Source organism: Lepisma saccharinum, chromosome 30 (genome assembly GCF_977018435.1).
Source record: "Lepisma saccharinum chromosome 30, izLepSacc3.1, whole genome shotgun sequence".
NCBI classification, from domain to species: domain Eukaryota; kingdom Metazoa; phylum Arthropoda; class Insecta; order Zygentoma; family Lepismatidae; genus Lepisma; species Lepisma saccharinum.
The window spans coordinates 4,134,191-4,154,843 of NC_139258.1; the positions used below are offsets into that span (position 1 = coordinate 4,134,191).

General features: G+C 37.8%; 1 protein-coding gene and 1 long non-coding RNA gene across 5 annotated transcripts in view; both read left to right on the plus strand.

The window, feature by feature from the left end:
- LOC145981759 (myb-related protein A-like) overlaps window positions 1-20,653 on the plus strand; it is a 114,367-nt gene that overhangs the window by 22,131 nt on the left and 71,583 nt on the right. The gene's annotated exons all lie outside the window — the stretch shown is intronic.
- Window positions 1,223-6,586, plus strand: LOC145981865 (uncharacterized). The gene is made up of 3 exons (XR_014440994.1): window positions 1,223-1,340; window positions 2,849-2,919; window positions 6,520-6,586. It is a non-coding gene; the product is annotated as an uncharacterized LOC145981865 (long non-coding RNA).

The window sequence follows — 20,653 nt, forward strand, 5'->3', positions numbered from 1 at the left end:
TGCGCAGTAACAAGGGAAGGAGCTACAAGCTGCCTTAGCCACTGACATGGGCGGAGTTTGAGTTTTTGTTTTGGGCGGGCCAGATTCTGGGAGTAGCATATGATGTACCTGAGGGTTATTGAATATCCCCTAGTTTATAAGGGGTTGGGAGGCCTTAAAAAACAACAACTTAAAAACTCTTAGTTTTAGGCCTTTTTTTGAAAATGTTAAATTTCCTCTCTTAAGTAAACAAATATTAATGAGTATGTTGGTTGTCAGTTTTAAAAGAAGCAAAACAGTACGATTATTGCATTTTGCATTTCATTAATTTTTTATTGATACAATACTCGTATTACTTTAAAAATGTTACGGTACAATAGTAAGCTTCAGAAATTATAGAAAAATTAAATTGAAAAGTTCGTTTGATGTCTCAGCTGTAACTGTTGACTCAACAGTCATTTTACGTTTTTCTTTCTTCAAACTGTACACATCAATCAAATCGTCTAAGACCCGCTATTGCGGCGCAATTACCGCACATGCCAACATGCCAAACGTAAAGATTTGCAGTATGGGTTCATAACAAAAATGTAGTAACTGAACTTAATCATGTGTTATTTATTTAGTTTTTTATAAGTTGGGGGCCAGTCCTCCCCCTGGCCCCTCCAGAACTCCGCCTATGGCCACTGAGCGTCATTATCCTTGCTGTCGACCACCCTAGGCTTTCCAACTCAAAAGAATGAAATTCTGGGGGTTTGTTTACATCCGGTATGACTTAAGACGACCGGACCCCTCTCCGATTTTCTTCATATTTGACGTACAAATTGAGGCCTGCTAATGACGAATCTGAGGTTAAAATTTGTCGGAAACGTCTAGAAATTGCAAAGTAATTGCGAACCATTGACGTGTGGTTAGGTTAGTTTCGGTTAGGTTACACTGTAAAAAATTACCGTAACTTTACATTGATTACTCCGTAAAACATACAGGTTATTCACCGTACAGTCATTCTACAGAATTTTCCCCGTAAACAAGAGAAAGTTCAAGGCAGTGAATCCAACTTCTCTTTTACAAATACTGTATGCAATAAGAAATAAATGTATAAACACATTACTTAAATGTTATAAAACACTTATCTGTGCCGTGAATAGTTATGATTGATCCTAAAACGTATAAACGGGTTAATAAATACGCTCTTAAAAGTTGCTTCTCAAACTACAGTGGGTTGGTGCTACTGCTTTGAAAGAAACAAATGCAACGCAAATGTACGCCGAGAAGACGCCAGTCGAGGCAAGGCATGGCGGCCATACTGTTTTAGAAGACAACAACGGCGAGTGTGTTCTGTGTTAGACAGTGAAATTATAAAAGTAAGTATTGAAGCCAAGGAGTGTAGTGTATAGAAGTGAATGTATTCAAAACCTTCGCAATTCGAACGTAAGATATACATATATTTTACAAGGAGGGAAGTGAAAATTGCATGTGAAACTGAAAGTAATTCCTAATGCAGGAACACGAATCGTGAAATAGAACGTCCCAACAGCAGTTTAAATATTATCTCCATACAACAGAGCATATTTATTTTAGGTCATAATTTTAATATTTTTCGTGTTCATGATAAGGGGCTACTTGTTTTTGTAAGCAATGTTTTTTTTTTTAATTGTCCGGAATTGTCAGTATTTTATTGCAAAAGCAGTGTTCTAACCAGTTTTGCAACCTGTTCACATTCAAAATTTGCATTACCCTTGTATTTTGTATGTTGGGAAGCAAAATATAAAGGGAGTGACTATTTTCACCAGGTGGGGAAGCTAGCTTTTGTGCTATTTTCAACAGATTTTAAGCTGCATGTCCGAGTGTCTACCAAAATAGCAAATCCAAAATTCTTGACCTTTTTTTTCCTTTTTGTTAACATGTATTTAATCACCCTCTACTTAAGGTATGGTTGGAAATTAAGAAAAATAGTTTTTACAAACCTTTACGCTGTATACTTAACAAACAAATCGAAAAAAAATTAACTACAACTCAAGGCAATTTTATCATAAATACCAGTAGAGGTATATAACAATGTAAATTCACTGTAGTGTAAAAAATAGCAAAAAATCTTGACCACATGCATAATTTCTTGACTTTTTCTTGGTAGGCCTACTGTTGATTTCTTGACTGGTATACATTATGCATGTGCATCATCTACAATCTGGCCTGGCCTGCTAAATGGATGTGTATATTCTTTAATTGCTGATGTGTATGAAGCTTACATTGGTGGTCATTTCTTTCATTGTTAGGTTAGGCAGGTCAGGTTTAGGGCTATTAGCATTAAAGTTACTTCTGTAAATACTTACCAACACTTGATCATGTAATTTCTGGTCTTGCTATTTGCTATTTATGCTATTCTCTCTACCTGGTGACGTACCCATTTTTAATTTAAAATAACTTCTTAGGAGTAAGTTCATCAACACTGCCAATGAATGCAATAAAATAAGATAAAATACAATGTCATGGTATTATTCAGGTAATTACTTTTGCTGGTGCAAATAGACACACATGCTGTTCCTCAGCACCAAATATAAATGGTGTTCACGTTGTTGTTTTAGTACTGAATGTACCATATATTATCGGTAGGCAATGGAATATTAATACAATATTCATATTTTATCCTGCAAGGAAAAATGTACATGTTAAGTGTAAAATTAGTTTTCATCCATGCTAGTACAGGATTCCGGTACTGATTATTATTGGTAGCCGATGAATGTCAAGTCTTCCTCATACATGCCTACTCTAACTTTTCAATTTTATGATGAACCAAATGTAACTTATTAGCACTTTTAGCACTTCATTATGTTAGGTCACATTAAATAACATTTTTAAATCTTTATTTCAGTGAATATCAAAAGCGGTCAGATCAAGAGGAAAGTACATAGTTAGACACCCAGTTGCAGATGTTGCTCAAATGTAAGTAGAAATATTCTGTCTAGTCAATACAGTAACAATTATGTGATTTTTTAAGAAGTTTGCTGTCCATTTCATTTTAATCTTTTTTCTGGCTGCCACATAAGTGAGTTTGGTAGCTTTTTCGAAGTGACTATTTTCACCAGGTGGTGAGGCTAGCTTTTGAGCTACTTTTACCAGATTTTAAACTGCATGTGTATGTTCTGCAACCTGACCTGGCCTGCTACACGGATGTGTGTATTCTTTAGTAGTTGATGTGTGTGAAGCTTACATTGCTGTGCATTTATTTTCGTGCAGGAGACAAGTACTTCTTTTTTGCACATCACGGAGTTCAAAAAGCACCGCAAGGTGTTCTGATGTAGACTGGTACTACTAATATGTCACATAAGTACGAAGGGGGTATTACCTTCCTAAATGCTTTCTTTTGTTAGGTTAGGCAGGTCAGGTTTAGGGTTTTTAACATTAAAATTAGTTCTGTTCGGTAAATACTTTCCAACACCTGATCATGTAATTTCCGGTCTTCAGCATTTTCTGCTATTCTCACTACCTGGTGACTAGTAGTCACACCCATTTTTAATTTAATATAACTTCTTAGCAGTACGTTCAGCAATACTGCCAATGTATATAATAAAATAAGATAAAAGACAATGTTAAGATTCAGGTAATTATTTTGCTAGCAAAAATAGCCCTACGTGCATGGACGTCCGCATGTTTTTTTTCCAGGGGGGGCCAAAAAGGCACATTTTCCTCAAAAATAGTGTTGTTCCCTAAAGAAACATTGCTTCAATTTGAATTTATGGTGTTCATGCAATAATTAACACATATTATTGTGGCTAAAATGAAATTATATGTGTGAAATACATAATTTTTGGTTGACTTTCATGTTCCAGGGGGGGGCACGGCCCCCCCTTTTGCCCCCCTTCCGGACGCCCATGCCTACGTGCTGTTCTCAGGACCTGGTGAAAATAGCCTTACATGCTATTCTTACCACCCGGTGAAAGTAGCCCTACATGCTATTCTCACCACCTGGTGAAAATAGCTGCAGCCATAATTTTTTGTTATGATTTTCCAGTTCAAATGAGTTGAATGGTCATCCATCCATCTGTTGTTGAGTGCATGGAAACATTTGTACAATTTTCTATACTATAATGACATAGAATAGAAGCGGGATATTAGAAAACAGTTGATGCACATTTAGAATGTTTTGTATATGTGGAATACTTGAAATTAAATTTTTGGAAGTTAACCTAATATTTGTGACAATGTTTTGTTTCAGCTAGATAATTGCTTACATAATTGAAATAATTTCACTTAATTGTATGTTGGGTCTCCCCGATGGTGTAATGCTAATGCTCTGTCACTTTGTAATGGAGGGTTCCTGGGCTCAATCCATGGTGGAGGCACATTACACAGTGGTTGGAATACCATTTGTAACTGTGGGTCCAGTTCCAATTGGTCTATCTGAGTGTATGTTGTATCAAATGTATGTGAAGTGTATGTATAAGATTCGCCCTTCCATTTTGACATCACCTCTTTCCCCTTGTGTCCTCTTAACTCCATTCTCTTAGGGGTGAGGGGATAGCTTTAACTAATGTGCATTACAGGCTTTAAAAATAATAAAGGTATCAATTGTAAAATTTATGGTTTCTGAATCCCATGTTAATCTGCAACTCCTATTTTGCAATTGCTTATGCAAGTGAACAATAAGTGATGTGCATGTGTGCTACTTTATTTTGGAGGGATATGTGCTTTATTTTCTTGTCCCCTTCCTTGTACTCCACAACTTCATCACAGTTTTACCTGAAACTTGTTGGTATGTAAGAAAAACCGTGCATTACTATGAAAAAATCTAATTACTACAGTAGCAGTGTAATGGGGTGACCTTTTTAAAATGCATTAACCACATACCATACGTTGGAAGTGTATGTGGGACATTTCATGAAAAGTGGTCTCACGCCATGTAAATAACGAAATGAATTAATCAGAAAAATATTAGTGTTTTCAATAGCATTAAAGTTTAAATGTTTGTGAATGCATATAATATCCATATTTCACAAAAATTATTAGCATGTGTTTAGCCTATATGCTTCACCAACAAATGAAGTCACATCACACATGCCACATTTTTGATAATGCTTTTAATTCATTCAGGCTATGTCATCATACTCAATTTTTTTCATTTGTTAAGACACACCACAAAGTAATTCTTAATTGTATGAAATCAGTTAATTATAAAAATTTTAATCCAATTGCATGTCTATAATCTTACTTTTTGTGTGAAACGTCACACACATAATGCTGGAATGCACCATGTATGCAGGCTGTGCCTGCTTTTGTAATAGGTATGGGGATTTCAGGTCTCATGTGTGTGTGTTAGTTCATGGATATCTGAATGACCTTTTTCAGAGTGGCAAGCAAAACATATTTTCAACAAAAACATATCTGCTTCTCAAAAAGCCACTGCTTCAGTTTGAATTTCTTGTCTTCCTGCGATGACCATGTACCAGCCTTACATGTATGATTGTAATAATTAACACTGTGACTGAATTGAAATTATACTGTGAAGTATAGTGGTGATTTAGGATAGTATTCATTTTTCAGGTTGGTAATGCTGTCCTCTTACCTTCCCTCACCCCTTTCCATATGTCCATTGGCCTCATTATTGGTTTTAATGAATTAATTAATTGTAAGTACTTTATTTAATTTAGCAAAATATCTCTGTTCCCTTTAGTGAAGGGCTTGCCCTCTTAGTTATGACAGGTGAAAATAGCCATTGTTCTGACATTTGTATAGTTACGTTATGATTTCATTGAAGCAGGAATACGTAAACTTTTCAAATGAACTCTTATGTATAAAAATTATACATGTATCTAATTTATGAGAAGAAAAAAATATAACTGATTTTGTGCAGACAATTTAGGTAGGGGGATGCCGGAGAGGTAATTCTTACCTTCTCAGCAATTGATCTCCAAAGTGGCATAATGTACAAATGCTTTAAGCTAAAGAATATACCCCACACAGAATGTACCCCCTCCCCCCACGATTTCCTGCACACTGGAATTTTATTACATCTTAATTATGTTCCTGTGCAATGCTCTTGCACACTTCTGACAGAAATGCATGCAATTACCATGCTCTTTCAAAATCAAATCCTTTATTTGCCTGCGAGATGAGAGATAATGTGTTGCAACCCAGAATAGTCTGCAACTACATTTGTAACACTATACAAGAATTATTAGTACTGCACATCCACTATTAAATGTTATGGTAGTTTTTTTTTGTTGTTTTTTTTTAATTTTTGCTGTCCCTCCTCTCAAATCTATGTTCAAATATAAAGTAATTATTTCACTTTGCAAGGGTAATGCACTGAGTTTCATATTTCAAATTTTCTTCCCCATCACACACTAGATTTGTGTCTGCATTTTCCAATTTCTTCAGTTTAAATGAAATGGGAGCAATTTGCATGTAATGTTTACATTTTGTTGTTTGCTTTGTCCTCATAAGCTAAATGTAGGGAATTTAGGAATTTACTGCACTTTTTGAAAAAAAAATATACTTCTTGTGTGCATCTTTGTTTATTTTATGATATTTTTATAATTTCAGGTGGTAACTGAGGCAAAGAACCTATCACTCCACAAAGAACAACTTTCCAGGCTAATATGAAGGATGCATATAACAATGAAATTTGTCAATATTGTTTGAAATAAAGATTGCTTATTCTAAATGATCCATTATTTTTAATTAAAATCTATCCCAACAATAAATATCACCATTTAGATATCCAGCAAACCTAGCGAAGTGAGAACAGTTAACCATCAAGCCACACAATAGCCTAATTTTTACCAGCTTCTAATCTGGCTTAATGATAACCTGCTCTAACTTCAGGAGGTCCAGTTTGCTGGGTTTTTAATTGCTGATTACACTTGATTAATAAAATAAATTTGCTACATTAACACTGGATGTTATTCTAAACCAGCAATATTATGGAATAAGTGTGTGTGTATTTTTTTCTTTTCACATGTCCAGTCCTATTTTTCACTGCTATGTAAACACCGGTAAGCATGAATTTTACACTCCTATGTTTCAAACAATAATGAAACTTATACCCTGTAGTAGCAGCTATGTGCTTGGTGGAAGCATGATATCATGCTATTCATTTTAAAACACGAGATGAATACTAAAGTAGTGGTATGTTATTCGAGTATAAATGCTTTCATTTCTTTGCTTGTGTTTTAAAACTGAATATTATGCATTATGTTTTCAGGAAGCATGTATCTGCTGTTTTGATGTGTGACCTCCCGAAAGCTTATGTAGTGTCAGTGCTGAAAAATTTATCTACAGTGTTCACATTTTCTTAATAGTTCAACTGCATGGTTAATCTGTGTAGATTTAAGGGTGTTCTGAAGTGAGAATCATTCAAACAGGCTCTGATTTACACTTACTACTAGAAAAGTAAAATCCCCACTACCCGCAGGTTTCAATATTTCCTACCATGGATACTAGTGAATATACATTGCAGGTTTACAAGTAAGTATTATATATTGTGATTTTTTATATATTTTTGCAAACTACTGTATGATACAAAAACTATTTCAATGGCTTAAATTTATAATGTCAAAGTGATTTTAGTCACAATGAACATGTAACCTTTACAAATGCAATAGACTACATTGTGGAAAATGCCACAGCATATAGTTTTAAGCCATTAAAAGTATGTTGCTGTTAATATTGTTACAATGAAAAAAGAAGAAAAGCAAAATATTGACTGTTGCTATCACAGGAAATTTTCTGTAAAATTACGGTGAAATAATAGCATTCTTCACTGTTGCTATCACAGAAAATTTTCTGTATAATTACGGTGAAATGACAGTATCACTTACAGTACTTGTACCGTAACTTGAACGATCAAATTTCTGTAATATTACGGTGCAATGTCGTTCATAATTACGGTGAAACCACTGTAATTTTACGGTGACGCCACTGGCGCCCGAGCTGCCGGTGAGGTCACCGTAAAATTACGGCTTTTTTTTTTACAGTGTAGGCAAACATAGTTAAAATTTGGTATCGTGGTAGTTTTTGGTGTCGTGGTAGTATCAGGAAATTTCGCGAAAATCGACTGTTTCTAGACGTTTCCGACAACTTTTAACTTCAGATTCGTGATTAGGAGGCCTCAATTAGTGAGTATGCCAAATATGAAGAAAATCGGAGAGGGGTGCGGTCATCTTAAGTCGTTCCTTACATCCTTCAAACTCTTCAGATTAAAATGTTCTGGAAGATTAATTCCCTGAATATCAGCTGTTATCTGTTTGTGGTCTTGCTACTGTGTGAGTCAACTTGACCTGGCTACCACAGTTTGCAAAACAGTTTCAGAATATAGAGATACACAGACTGCCGTAATATGACGAAATTCCTCAAAATGAAATACCATGAGTGTCTTCTACTGTGAAGCAGTGTTGCCACATGAAGGGAAATTTCCCTTTTTGAAGGGAAATTTGGAGCTAATTTTAAGGGAAAAGGGAAATTCGATGAAAAATAGCGAATATTCAGGGAAATTTTAAGACAGACTCAATATTAATTATATTAAACATTATAAGAGATTTCAGTTTTGAAAATGAGAATTTTTTTAAAAAAAAATTGTCGTATACTTTGTTCTGAGAGGAAGGGTGGAATTTGGGTTGGTCCACATCTGGCTACCGTTTGGGGTTGGAGGTTAATGAGCATTCACCCTTATATGTCCCGACTTTGAGAGTGGGTGGCTAATTGCAAAGATGGGGATGAGTGATGATATGATCAAATTTATGAATGGACACTCACAAACATTCATCCCAGGCTGGGATTCGAACCCGGGACCACTGGCGTCGTAGCATTTCAAAGTTTAATTGTTTAACATTTTATACATACATATATACGAACATGGATCAACGATAATATTTATTATTATTATTATTATTATTATTATTAATAATTCCTTAGGTGAAGGGAAAAAATGGGTAAAAAAGGGAAATTTTACCCCTTGCAAAGGGAAATTGTGCTTACAGATTGTGGCAACACTGCTGTGAAGTTTAATTGTGTGGTTGTCAGTAGAGTGGAATTACTTTGGGAACATCTCCAGCGGACTGCGCGAGTCTGTCTAGCGAGCCTAGTGGGCGTGTAGAACCTGAGTAACGGGCCTAGCGATAGGTTCTGGGTGGAGATGACGTCAGCGGATCGCTTCGTTGATTGGCTGCTTCGAGAGTTGTGACTCGTTCCGAAGCTTCAAATGAATAACAGCCAATGATGTTACGGAAATAATCTCCCTCTAACAATTTTCTTCGCTCTGCAAATGCATGCCGAAAGAAAATAAAAATACAATAATTGTACTAATTCACGTCATTCCGGGATGGTTGGCAGGTCTACTAAGGGCGAATAGGTGGAAACTAAAGAAGTGTGTCTACGCGGGGTAGCCAAGGCCACTGCAGGGAGACTACTCACCTGGAATTCTTTGAATTCCGGGAATTATGCATGAATTTTGCAACTTTTATTAATCCAAATCCCATTGAATGTATACATATTTATTAATGCCCTGAAGCAAGTTAAAGTACCTTGAAGTTGACTAGGTAAATTTGGAATTATTATACAATTAACAATTTTCGTAGATTAGAATATCCCGTAACATTTGTCACTTATGTTTGCAGATGTATTTCTAGTCTAAGTATGTGAAATGGCAAATTTCTCGTATCAGACAAACGGATTTCTTCAAATATACAGGAGAAATTACTTACCAAACGCAGTTTCTTTATGCTTGTGGAAGTTGGGGGAAGTGTTTTCTCGCATCGTTCAGTGAATTTTGCCGGTAAATCATCTATTTTTCGATATAAATGTGTGACCGATGCACGAAAGCTTTCATCCAGGTGGATGTAGCCTGTGTGTGATGACGTAATCCCGGTCGGTGTTTCCAAAAACGTGTTTTTGTAACTGAAGAAGGTACGTTTCCGCAAATGGTTCGTGGGGCTATGCGAGAATGGTGTGTGGGGCTACGCATATCTTTTTCGAAACCAATTTTTAACTATTGTAACCTATACGTGACCCTACCTAACATAACCTTACCGGAAATTGTTCGTGGGGCTATGTATGAATGGTTCGTGGGGCTACGTAGGTATTTTTGGGTGCAGTGGGATGGAAACACTGCATGCCGAGTACGGTAGTGAAACTGTGACCGCCATTTTGCGTGTTACCGAAGGCAAAAAGAAACTAAGAAAACTTACTCGATATGTCGCAAATAGAGCTTATTTCTGTGAAATAAGCGAAATGCCACCTTCAGCAATGTTTCTCAATGCAGAATACGTAAGTACGAATATTCAAATTAAATGAACTAGCAAATTTCAGCCGTTTGTCCGATATGAGAAATTGCCATATATTTGTGTGTGCGGGGGGGCTTGTGATAAGCTTGAATAAGAGAAAAGATCTGCTTGTACAGTCACGGACACTGCCGGCTTGTAACGATTCCATTGAAAGTCAATGTAGTAATTACAAGCTGGCAGTGTCCGTGACTGTACCTTGAATTTTTTGAAAGTTCGTCTTGAAAAGCGGGAATTATACTTGAATTTTATCATGATTCTACAATGGCCACCCTGTCACTGGCAATGAGCTTGCCTCTATTCACTTCACGCAGGTCTAAACGTTCAAGAAATGGAAATGACATTTCGCGAAACCTAGGGTACATTATTGTCAAGTTTGAACGTGGTGTGATCACGGAGTTTGTGTTCCGTCCTTTATGGTCACACTATTGTATATCAACGACCTGATCCCCTACAAGAATTTTTAGTGTCGCCCATGGTCTGTGATGGGGCAGTCTTTTTCTCAAATCCGTCACCAGATGACGCCAGCGTCCACGTCAAGTTTATTCCAGCTTTGTTTCGAGAATTTCTCAGCATAAATACCACTAATTTCTATGTCTTGTTTCCGATTACCTGTTGCACCTTTAATTCTATGCCCCATAAAGAAAAATCGAAATGAATATGAATGAGGAGTGCACGAACTCGAGAAGATTTCGAAAGCTCGGTTTTTGTTTCGCTTTCAAGCAGATGTGTGGTGCTCTTGTGAAACACCTGGCGGGCTGCTGGTTGGGTTGCATATGTACAGGCGGCGATTGGCTGAACTGTCACGGTAGGCACGAAACTCCTCAACATGAGCGTTCTTGTATGCCTATTCGCGATTAAAATTATCCGATATGCCACCTGGTGAGATTTTCAGGAACTACTGCATGTAGCATACTATGCTGTGCTTGTTCAACGCCTGGGGAATGTGCGACAGAGGAACGTTTACTGTTCAGTCTTTCGCTCTAAATCGTTTTATGGGTCAGAACAAAAACCAACAAAAATGAAATTTGTAAAGGAATCGGAAAGAACAGAATTGACATGGCATGGCGGATAACACTGATATGCGGCAAGGGTATTACGAAGAATGCACTAGTCTGCTCATTTTATTTTTGGAAAGATTATATATTACCATGAAGGAAAAGTTTTAATGTGTACTTTTTTACTTTTTAATAAAACTTTTTTTTTTCGAAAAGTCATGAAGCGTCTGGCCCAATGCATCCATGTAGGGGAAGCGGGGGCTAGTTGCAACAGGGGTAGGTTGCATAATATCTTCTTAACGTGAATAATTACGAGAACTAACTTGCCCTTCGCGCATGCGCATTTTGTGGAGGAAGAAACGTTCTAATTGTTGGTGCACGCCAGCTGATAACAGTTACAGGAAATAAGAATTGTTGTTTTCAGACTAGGTGAGTAAAATTTGAATAATTTATTTTGAAGTGACTGGCGACTAGGACAAGTAACTTTAGTTGACTATGTTGTTATTAATGATACACATGTACTTTCACCTGTAAAAGAATAACAGCCATGGTTACAATGAGATTCATGTTGAAGACATTTTCGTCCTTTTGTTAAGTAAAGTGGGTGAGGGGTAAGTTGCAACAGTCATATGAAGATGATGGAAGGGAGTGGGTACAGTGTATAGAGTGTGACGGCTGGGACATTTCAAGAAGTGTGCGAAAGAAGATGCGTTTTATATCTGAGAAAGTGTTTCTTTTGTTGTATACTCCTTTATCTAGAGTACATTTATAAACCACAAATATGCCAAATTTAGGTCTAGGCCTACTTGAAGTTTAAAATATTGTTACAATGTCAGCATATGTTGAACAATTTCTAACATAATATTCATATCGTTTTTTATATCATTTGTTAAATAAATTAAGATTTCGTTCTTACTTTCATTGATGTTTCCAAGTGTTGCAATATGCCCCATCCACTGTTGCAACTTGCCCCTGGACAAGTTGGAACAAAAGTTAGGTGTTTGGAAATTTTAAATTTCCAATAAAAGTACATGAGTGTCGAGGTTCTCAAATTTTCTGTGCAAGTGGAATGTATCCCGCCTTTCAACTACAAAGTTTCGTGAACGTATGTTGAAAAGCAAAATTTATACAATTTTTTGAAGTTGAAAATTTTAAAAGTGTTGCAACTAGCCCCCGCTTCCCCTACTATGTATGGAATTTGTAACAGGTGGATGTCGACTAAGTGAATGTCTAAGTGAATTAGTCTGAAATGTAACCGAAAAAAGAAAATGGAAGAAAGAAGACTTTACCACAGAGAAGGCAAATAGAGGCGGCATGACATCAGAAGAAGAACATGACACATTTTCTTTTACGTAGAAATTTTCAGCGAAAAATGTAGGCTCGACGTAGTACATACATCTCCTGCGTGTGCCTAATCTACAACATTTTCTTTTGTATATAATCGCGATACGAAAGTCCACATGTTAAAAATATGCCAATAGCTGACGTATGCTGTGTTCAGCAGAACAGTGGTATTTAAGTATCAAACATTTAGATTCGTTAATTTTACCACTTTGTGACAAATAACCTGTATTATACTCAGGGTTGCTACGCGTCTGGAAAACGGGAAAATCAGGAAATTTTGCAGATCGTCTGAAATTTACGTGCATTGGAGTCTGCAAGAGAAAAAGTTGCAAAATGAACAAGCAGTTCGCTTCCACTACTCGATTCGGTTCGTTCTTGTGATTTCACTCCCACAAAAGATTCAGTTTAGAAACTTGTTTTTTTATTCTTATGATTCTGTCTTATTATAACACCATTAAGCCTTGTTTCCATTGTATGAAAACCTCAATATGCTGACCAAGGCAGAAATTTATTTTATTATAAAACATAAACTAAACGTAACGTTTCAACCTTCTAGCAAGGTCTTCTTCAGGCTCTGCACCAAGTACAAATGTAACAAGGTACAAAAGCAGGACGATATATATAGACAAACATTACTCCCCTGCAGACTACTAGAAAGTTGTTCTGGAACATTCTAACATTCAACAGTTGAGAAGGGAAAGCCACCTGCTAGAATGTTCCAGAACAACTTTCTAATAGTCTGGAGGGGAGTAATGTTTGTGTATATATATCGTCCTGTTTTGTACCTTGTTATATTTGTACCTTGTTATATTTGTACTTTGTTATATTTGTACTTGGTGCAGAGTCTAAAGAAGACCTTGCTAGAAGGTTGAAACGTTACGTGTAGTGTATGTTTCATAATAAAATAAATTTCTGTCTTGGTCAGCATATTTAGTTTTTCTGTCTTGTACAATTATGGTTCCTTCGAATTTCTTTAATAAATTTTCACTTTTATAATACTAGTTATTAGAAAGAATATCAAAGCAAAACTTGCAATTCAGATATCTGATAGATAACTAAAGTACATTGACAATTTGATCATAATTATCGGAAAAATGTTGTGGATGAGGTTATCATCTATTGTTAAGCTAATTATGTTATAGAAAAGGGTCCCGCTGAAGCATTGGAAAAGACCTTCCTAAAAGCAAATCACGCCAGCGATCTTCAGTGGAGTTGCAAAACTCCGCTGACATTGCACTAGGCCAGAAGACTATATGCAACAACAATTTCTCCAGCTGCTGTGTACTTATAAATGTAAGCAAAAAAGCAGCATTTTCTATGACACTATAGATCCACCAGAAAATGAAAAATTGTGTATGGTTTATTAACTACTTCTGTTGTTTTTATATTGTATCTTCACCTTCACTTTCGCCTTCTAATTATATTTCCGGTAAGTGCCACATCGGCAGACACAGTTTGGTGTGTTTTATACAGAGCATTCGCTACGGGACTCTGCACCAAGCGGCCCGGTGTCAGCGCTTGTCTTTCCCGGTGAACGGGGTCCGCGACAGTCGCTAGAGTCGGCTATTAAAATTACAGTTTTCATATTGTGTACTAACCTTGTCTACAGAAGGTGTTGAAAATGATGTCCCTCTGCTGCAACACATTCCTGGCATCTCCGAAGGACATTGGCATTTACACGTGCAAGTTCGTCTACTGTAATTCTCCCGATTTCTCGTGCAATACTCTCTTTAAACCCAGTTACAAAAATTCACACGACTCGCATTATCTCTACGCTGTAATTCATGCACTATTGTCACTCTGTAGTGCTTAAATTTAAGAATTTTAGCGGCTCTAAATGCTGTGGTTTTTGAAACACCAGTTTCTTGTGAGAGGCGGCGGATAAATTTCCGAGGAGACTGTTCTAACCGTTGTCCTATCTCATAGAGTTTTTCCTCAGTATGTAAACGTGGGTTTTTCTTTCCACTTTTATTCAGAACTGACCCTGTTACTCTAAACTTTTTTACGAGGTTTAATATAGTGGTCCTATGTGGAACGGGAACACCAGGAAATTTCGTTGCAAAACGTCGTCGCACTTCTCCACAATTCCTCTTTCCGTAGTAACACTCGACAAGATAAGTCCTTTGTTGTAATGTAAACTTTTGTGGTGCCACATTAAGCAATAATCTTCAACACACGGACACGACACAACACAACTTCCGAGGGAGGATTATACTGGCGTCAGTCTGCAACGTCAACAGAAAGGGAAAGCGCAAAAAAACAGACTGTAGCGTGCGACTGTCGCGGACCCCGTTCACCGGGAAAGACAAGCCCTGACGCCGGGCCGCTTGCCGCCTAGTCTCGTAGCGAATGTCAGGGAATGCTGTATAGGTATTCCCTAACAATCATGCTATGGATGACCCCGAGGGTGGAAGGGTACTCTTAAGAGAACCCCAAACCCAAGGGGGACGCTTACAAGACGAGGCGTTGCCGCAGACCTGTGCTGGGCCCCACTCATCCCGGCGGGCTGTTTCTGATTTCTGATATTGTGGAGATCTGTTATGGTGAAATAATGTGCCTCTACCTTAGCCTGAAGGCTAGATGTACGTGATTGTAGCACCCAATACATTGATGCCGATTGTAATTTTGCATTTTACTCTTTAGACTTTTCATGTGTTCTTGTGTGTGTAGAATGAAATTTGCTAAAAAGAAAAGTTGTGAAAGTGAATATTCATAATAATTAATTATATATTTAATTGTAAAACACAAGGTTCAAAGCAAAAATCATGTTCATAAATATGTCTTGAAAAATTTCATTTTTGTACTGGAAATGTCAGGGAATTTTATAATCAAAAGATCGTAGCAACCCTGATCCTGTATCTTGTTCCTCAAAATGGATACAATTACAGTATTTTAATAATTGATATGACATGGTATCTAAAATGAAACTGATTTGTAGTCAATTCTCAGTTATGCGCATTATTTTCTCTTCACCTTGACATACGTACGTGGGTCGTTCAATATATAAGTTTCGTATGCTGTAAAAAATGTTATTTTTAAGATAGAAAACTATACATACATGTGTAGGAGGATCCTTCCTCACTTCTCCACATAATCCCCATAGAGATTCAGGCATTCGTCTCACCGTTGCACCAATTTGTCCATACCCTTTGCAAGAAAATCAGGACTCTGGCTATTGAGCACTATTTGTCACATTCCGCTTCACTTCTTCATCTGTTTCGAAACGGTAACCTTGCAATTCAGACTTTAACACCGGAAAGATGAAAATCACTCGGCGCTATTTCGGAGCTGTATGGAGGGTGGGGCAGCCGTTCCCGCCCCAATTCTTCAATTTTGTGTTGTGTTTGCACTGCTGAGTGGTGGCGAGCGTTATCGTCAAGAAGAATGACACCAGATGACAGGAGACCTGGTCGCTTATGTCGAATTGCATTTTTCAGTTTATCCAATGTTTGACAATAACGGTCAGCATTAATTGTTCTTCCTCGTTCCAAAAAGTCCATAAGCAGAGCGCCCTTAGCATCCATGCTTCTAAACTCCTTATGACGCGAGCCCGCGTTTTCCGAACAAGCATTTACTTTTCGCTCTTGAGCGCATGCGCCTTCACGTCTGATAACGAATCGATTGTTGTTCCTTGTAGACGAAGGATGGCGCTTGTCAACCATGTGCTTCTTTTTAATGGCATTGCTTTACACAATATTTTATAGCACAGGGAAACTTATATATTGAACGTCCCTAGTATAACTCAGGTTCAACCGTATTACATAAAAGCTCACCCTTGACTCAACGGTCGATTGTTGTTTAGTTTTCCTTCTCGTTGTTGCTTTTATTATAATTTACTGGGTTCCTAAGTGTGGTGTGTATCTAAAATACAGTGCCCTTATTGTACAAATGTATAAATACAGGAATTGCCCCTAATAACTCGGTCAGCAAAAGTCAAGAAATTGTAGAGACACTGTTATTATGTTGCTTAAATTTGACCCGATTACGTAAGATGATACATGTGCGGACCTCAGTAATTTTCCAGTAAGACCCATTCAGCCGCGTGTCCCTGTTAGTGGCATCTGAAGCGTGTTATTCTACAATTCGATTTCATTTCCGTTTCTTCCTCAGTGCACGTGGAGTTCTAAGAACTCTTGATTGGAAAGCAAGCTGTCACCTAGGAAGAAGCGGAAAGAGCCCACAATTATGGTTCAGAGTGCAAGTTGTTGAAAACCTGTTTGGAATTCCATAAAGTCTTCGCCTTAGATGCTAACAAAGGGTGGATGGACTGCCTCCAGCCGGATTGTGGAGCAGAATGGATTGCGTAACACGCATCTGCCAGGGAACCTATATTCAGATTCAAGCTACTGCGTAGATACATCATTCTGATTTTCGCTTCATTTATTGCAATACGGCCTAAACTATGAATCGCGCACTTGCCGCTTTTTTCTTCTTTTTTTAAGTTGTGTGTACGGGCTCTAATATGGTACAAATATTCAGAACAGTATTGTCTATTTTTTTAAATAATAAACTGGGTAAGTAAAAACCGTTTCAAGATAGTTAAGCCCTTATCACACGGAACTGGATTTCTAGTTCGCGCTGAACTAACTTTCTAGGTAGCAATCATGGCTGACTGCTTGACTGGTTTGGAGGAATAGAACATGTTCTAATTGCTACTTGCTTTCCTCGACTGGATTCTGTGGAACAGCCGATCAGACCAAAGTTTCGCCATGTGAAGATAATCTGCGAGTGTTTAAAGAACGCTTTTGTCTGTGGTTGCCGAGTGTTACTCCAGTAATGTATAACGTATACAGCATGAGAGGCGCATTGAGTTGCACCATCTATGCTGAGTGCACGGTGTTTACATTTGAAACAACTAAAATATTCTTCCATACGTGTACAGTAAACGTTGTAAAGTATGTATTTAAGCAGCGCCATTGTTTTGTACCTAATAACGTTTTATGCGGAACGTTATTCCTCTCGGTTGAATAGTTATCGGCTTTTAAAAATGTGAAGTGATACATTGATTACATCTCACGCGGCCGCCATTACAACTTCCCTAGTATGGGAACAAAAGTCTATCGACAAGTACGCTGTTAAGTATCGTGTGAGGCGAAAACTATCAAATTGGTAGTCAGTCCAGCGCCAACTAGGGCATACCTACTGGAAATCCAGTTCCGTGTGATGCGTTTCAATATAGTTAGATGTTTTGTGTAAACTGATTCAATAGCGACACTAAATTGGAAAAGCAATATTTACATCTTTTTGTCATTTTCACATTTTTAAAGTAAATTGAAAAATAATTGTTTTCCGTCACACCCCTCAAATTCCCACCTTGCCTCGGTAATAAATTCTGTCGCTCATATTTTGAAATATGAAAAAAAGTCTAGTACAACTCAATTCCCGTAGGTTTCGGGGTGAAAATAAACTTTTTTTTTAAAGTTCCCTAGCAACGACCGTTTCCATGGACAACAAACATTGAAAGCTCTAAAGAATTGTTTATCATACCTCTAAACATTTAGTTAAAACAAGCACGATGTAGATATTATCGCATTGAACATACTTGTGGCTGGTGCCTTCTTGTGTCTTTACCTCCAGAGATTCTCCTATGAACTTACATGACTCATAGCGTGGGAACAATTGCTCTCTGAACCCCTTAATTCTCAGTACGTCTGCATAAATCATACATAAAGCAATTTTTATTTAAATGTTCATGCAATGTACCTCTTACCAAGGGCACCCACAGAACTTTTTCTGGGGGGGGGGGGAGCAAAGTAAGATTTCACACCTTGCCCATCAGTCTTAGAAACTTAATATTTTACCGTTTGTTGTTATTATTATTTTAAAAATAATAAAATTTAAATGGAATTGAAAATACTTTGGCATTGTAGACAAGTTCAAACTTGAGTCCACTATTTAAAGAGAAACTCGATTAGCTTTGCTTCCTTTTCATAAACATCTATAGATTTATTTTCTTGTAGTTTACTGTTATTACAAGCATAAGAAAACAGTTTTTCGTTGTGACGTTTCAGGAGAACACACGCTCCCTTCATCAGACATTTATTTTTATTGACTAAAGATACAGTTAGCAATGGTTAGCAATTTTTTAAACAAAAAGAAACCGTTATATAATGGATGTTGTCAATGTTGTATTGTTGTAATATAGCAACCTAACTGTGAAAAGAAGCAGTCTGTTTTATTTTTATTTCGGATAAAAACTTTTGGTCACATTATTTCTTATTTAAAATTAGGAATCCCAAATATCATCCGAAAGTCGTCATTGTTTTCACAAAGTTTCTTCATGTTTTCTGTTACATTAAATTTTGAAGATGGTGGCTTACTATAATCTATAGATTATTTATGAAGAGTTGTTTTCTTTGTACTATTTCACGATGCACAGATATAAAACAGAGACCACTTAATCTGCTCTCGTATACGCACCTAGGAAAAAAGGTAATTGAAAATGGAGGCGATGAATTGTCATGTCAGACTCTGACTTCGGTAAATGATTTCCCGACTTTTCAGGATTCCGAACAGTAGAGAAATTCCCCAAAATTTTCTGTCCTGAAAATTATGATTTCCCTTCCCAATCCTGTCCTGCACACCCTTGGTATGGCAGTTAATATGATTGTAGTGTCTGGTGAAAACGTTCTCTTGTTTTGTTGGAACTTTTTCCTGGTGTCTGAGGGGGCAAGTGCCCCTTCCGGTTGCCCTTGCCTCTTACATTGTAGGATCAAATTTCTAATCTGTTTTTCTCATCAGAAGTATTAAATTCTTCGCAACTTTCTCAAATTCTTTATATACTAAAAGTATATAGTTTTTATCGTGTATTTCGCTTTCTGTTTGGTTAAAAAGTTATACGTCTCCAAAATGGACGGAAGCAACTCGCTGCCGGCACTGAATGTGATACATCATCACACGTGTTGCCAATTGGAAACTAGTATTAGGTTCCACCCTGTGATGGTATATTGACCATGTGCATCCGAATTTTCTGCCCAGTGTGTCCTCCCGTTGTCGTGAGTCCGCAGTTTCTTTATAGGTACTAAATGAGGTTGCGTGGCGGAATTATCGAGCACGCGCCGATCGCCAATTGTGAAAAGTGGCCCTCAACAGCTGCCACAGCCCCGTGCGACATACGAGTGCCGCGTCGGTGTGCTCTACTAGCGAAGCATATCGAACAACAGGGGGTGGGGGAATCGGCAAACCATCATCTGCCAGGGTGTGTGGGGGTGAAGTACTTGGGATGTGTTCTGGAGTCCTCATTGATATGTTAGCGTGCAAATATGCCATTGTTTCATTATTGGAACGATTGCAGATCTTATGGATCATTGCAGCAATAGTTCAGAGATATTGGGTGATTGGTTATCGGTTTGTCCCACCCCCAGGGTCGGTGGCACAAGGGCCCCCAGATGGCCAACGCCTTATCTGTCACGCAAGTGCTCCCATGCATCACATCCTTAAGAACTCAAGACATCTTGAAACCTGGCCAAGACGCCGGCACACGCCGCTTCGACGGTTGAAGACGCGTGCCCGCCATTTGCCGCAGATTCGGTCAACCGTGTGCGAATCCCAAGGGGGAGGTGATGTAACGATTTCTTACATTGTATATGGCCATTACCAAATTGGTCCGTTACGGCAGATGGGGTGTTAGGAATATTGTGCGGCTGTTGTAGGCGCCAAAATTTGGAATATGTTGCCTCCAACTTGAGGATTAAGCAAGCGTGTCCAACAAATGTCTTAAGAAGCCAGGAGGGTTGCTTCGGCTCGCGCCCAATGTGTGCTTATGCATGGAACAGTTGTCCTGTGTTGCTTCGTAAGACGCATATGTGCTAGCAGAAGGGGACGTATGCACGAATATTAACTGCCGTTCAAAAGGTGGTTCGTGCAGCGGTGCGTCGCTGAGAGTTTTGTGTGGACGTGCAGGGGGATCATTTGGAGTAAGGCTCGGTGCAACCTTTGATAGATTGAGTTACTCTGAGCTTGGGTTTACATTATCTGTAGAAGTTTTGATAGGTTAGGCTCGAAAGATCTTTATCAGAGCTAGGCGCCAGCTCTGAAATTCAGGCGCCAGGAAACCAC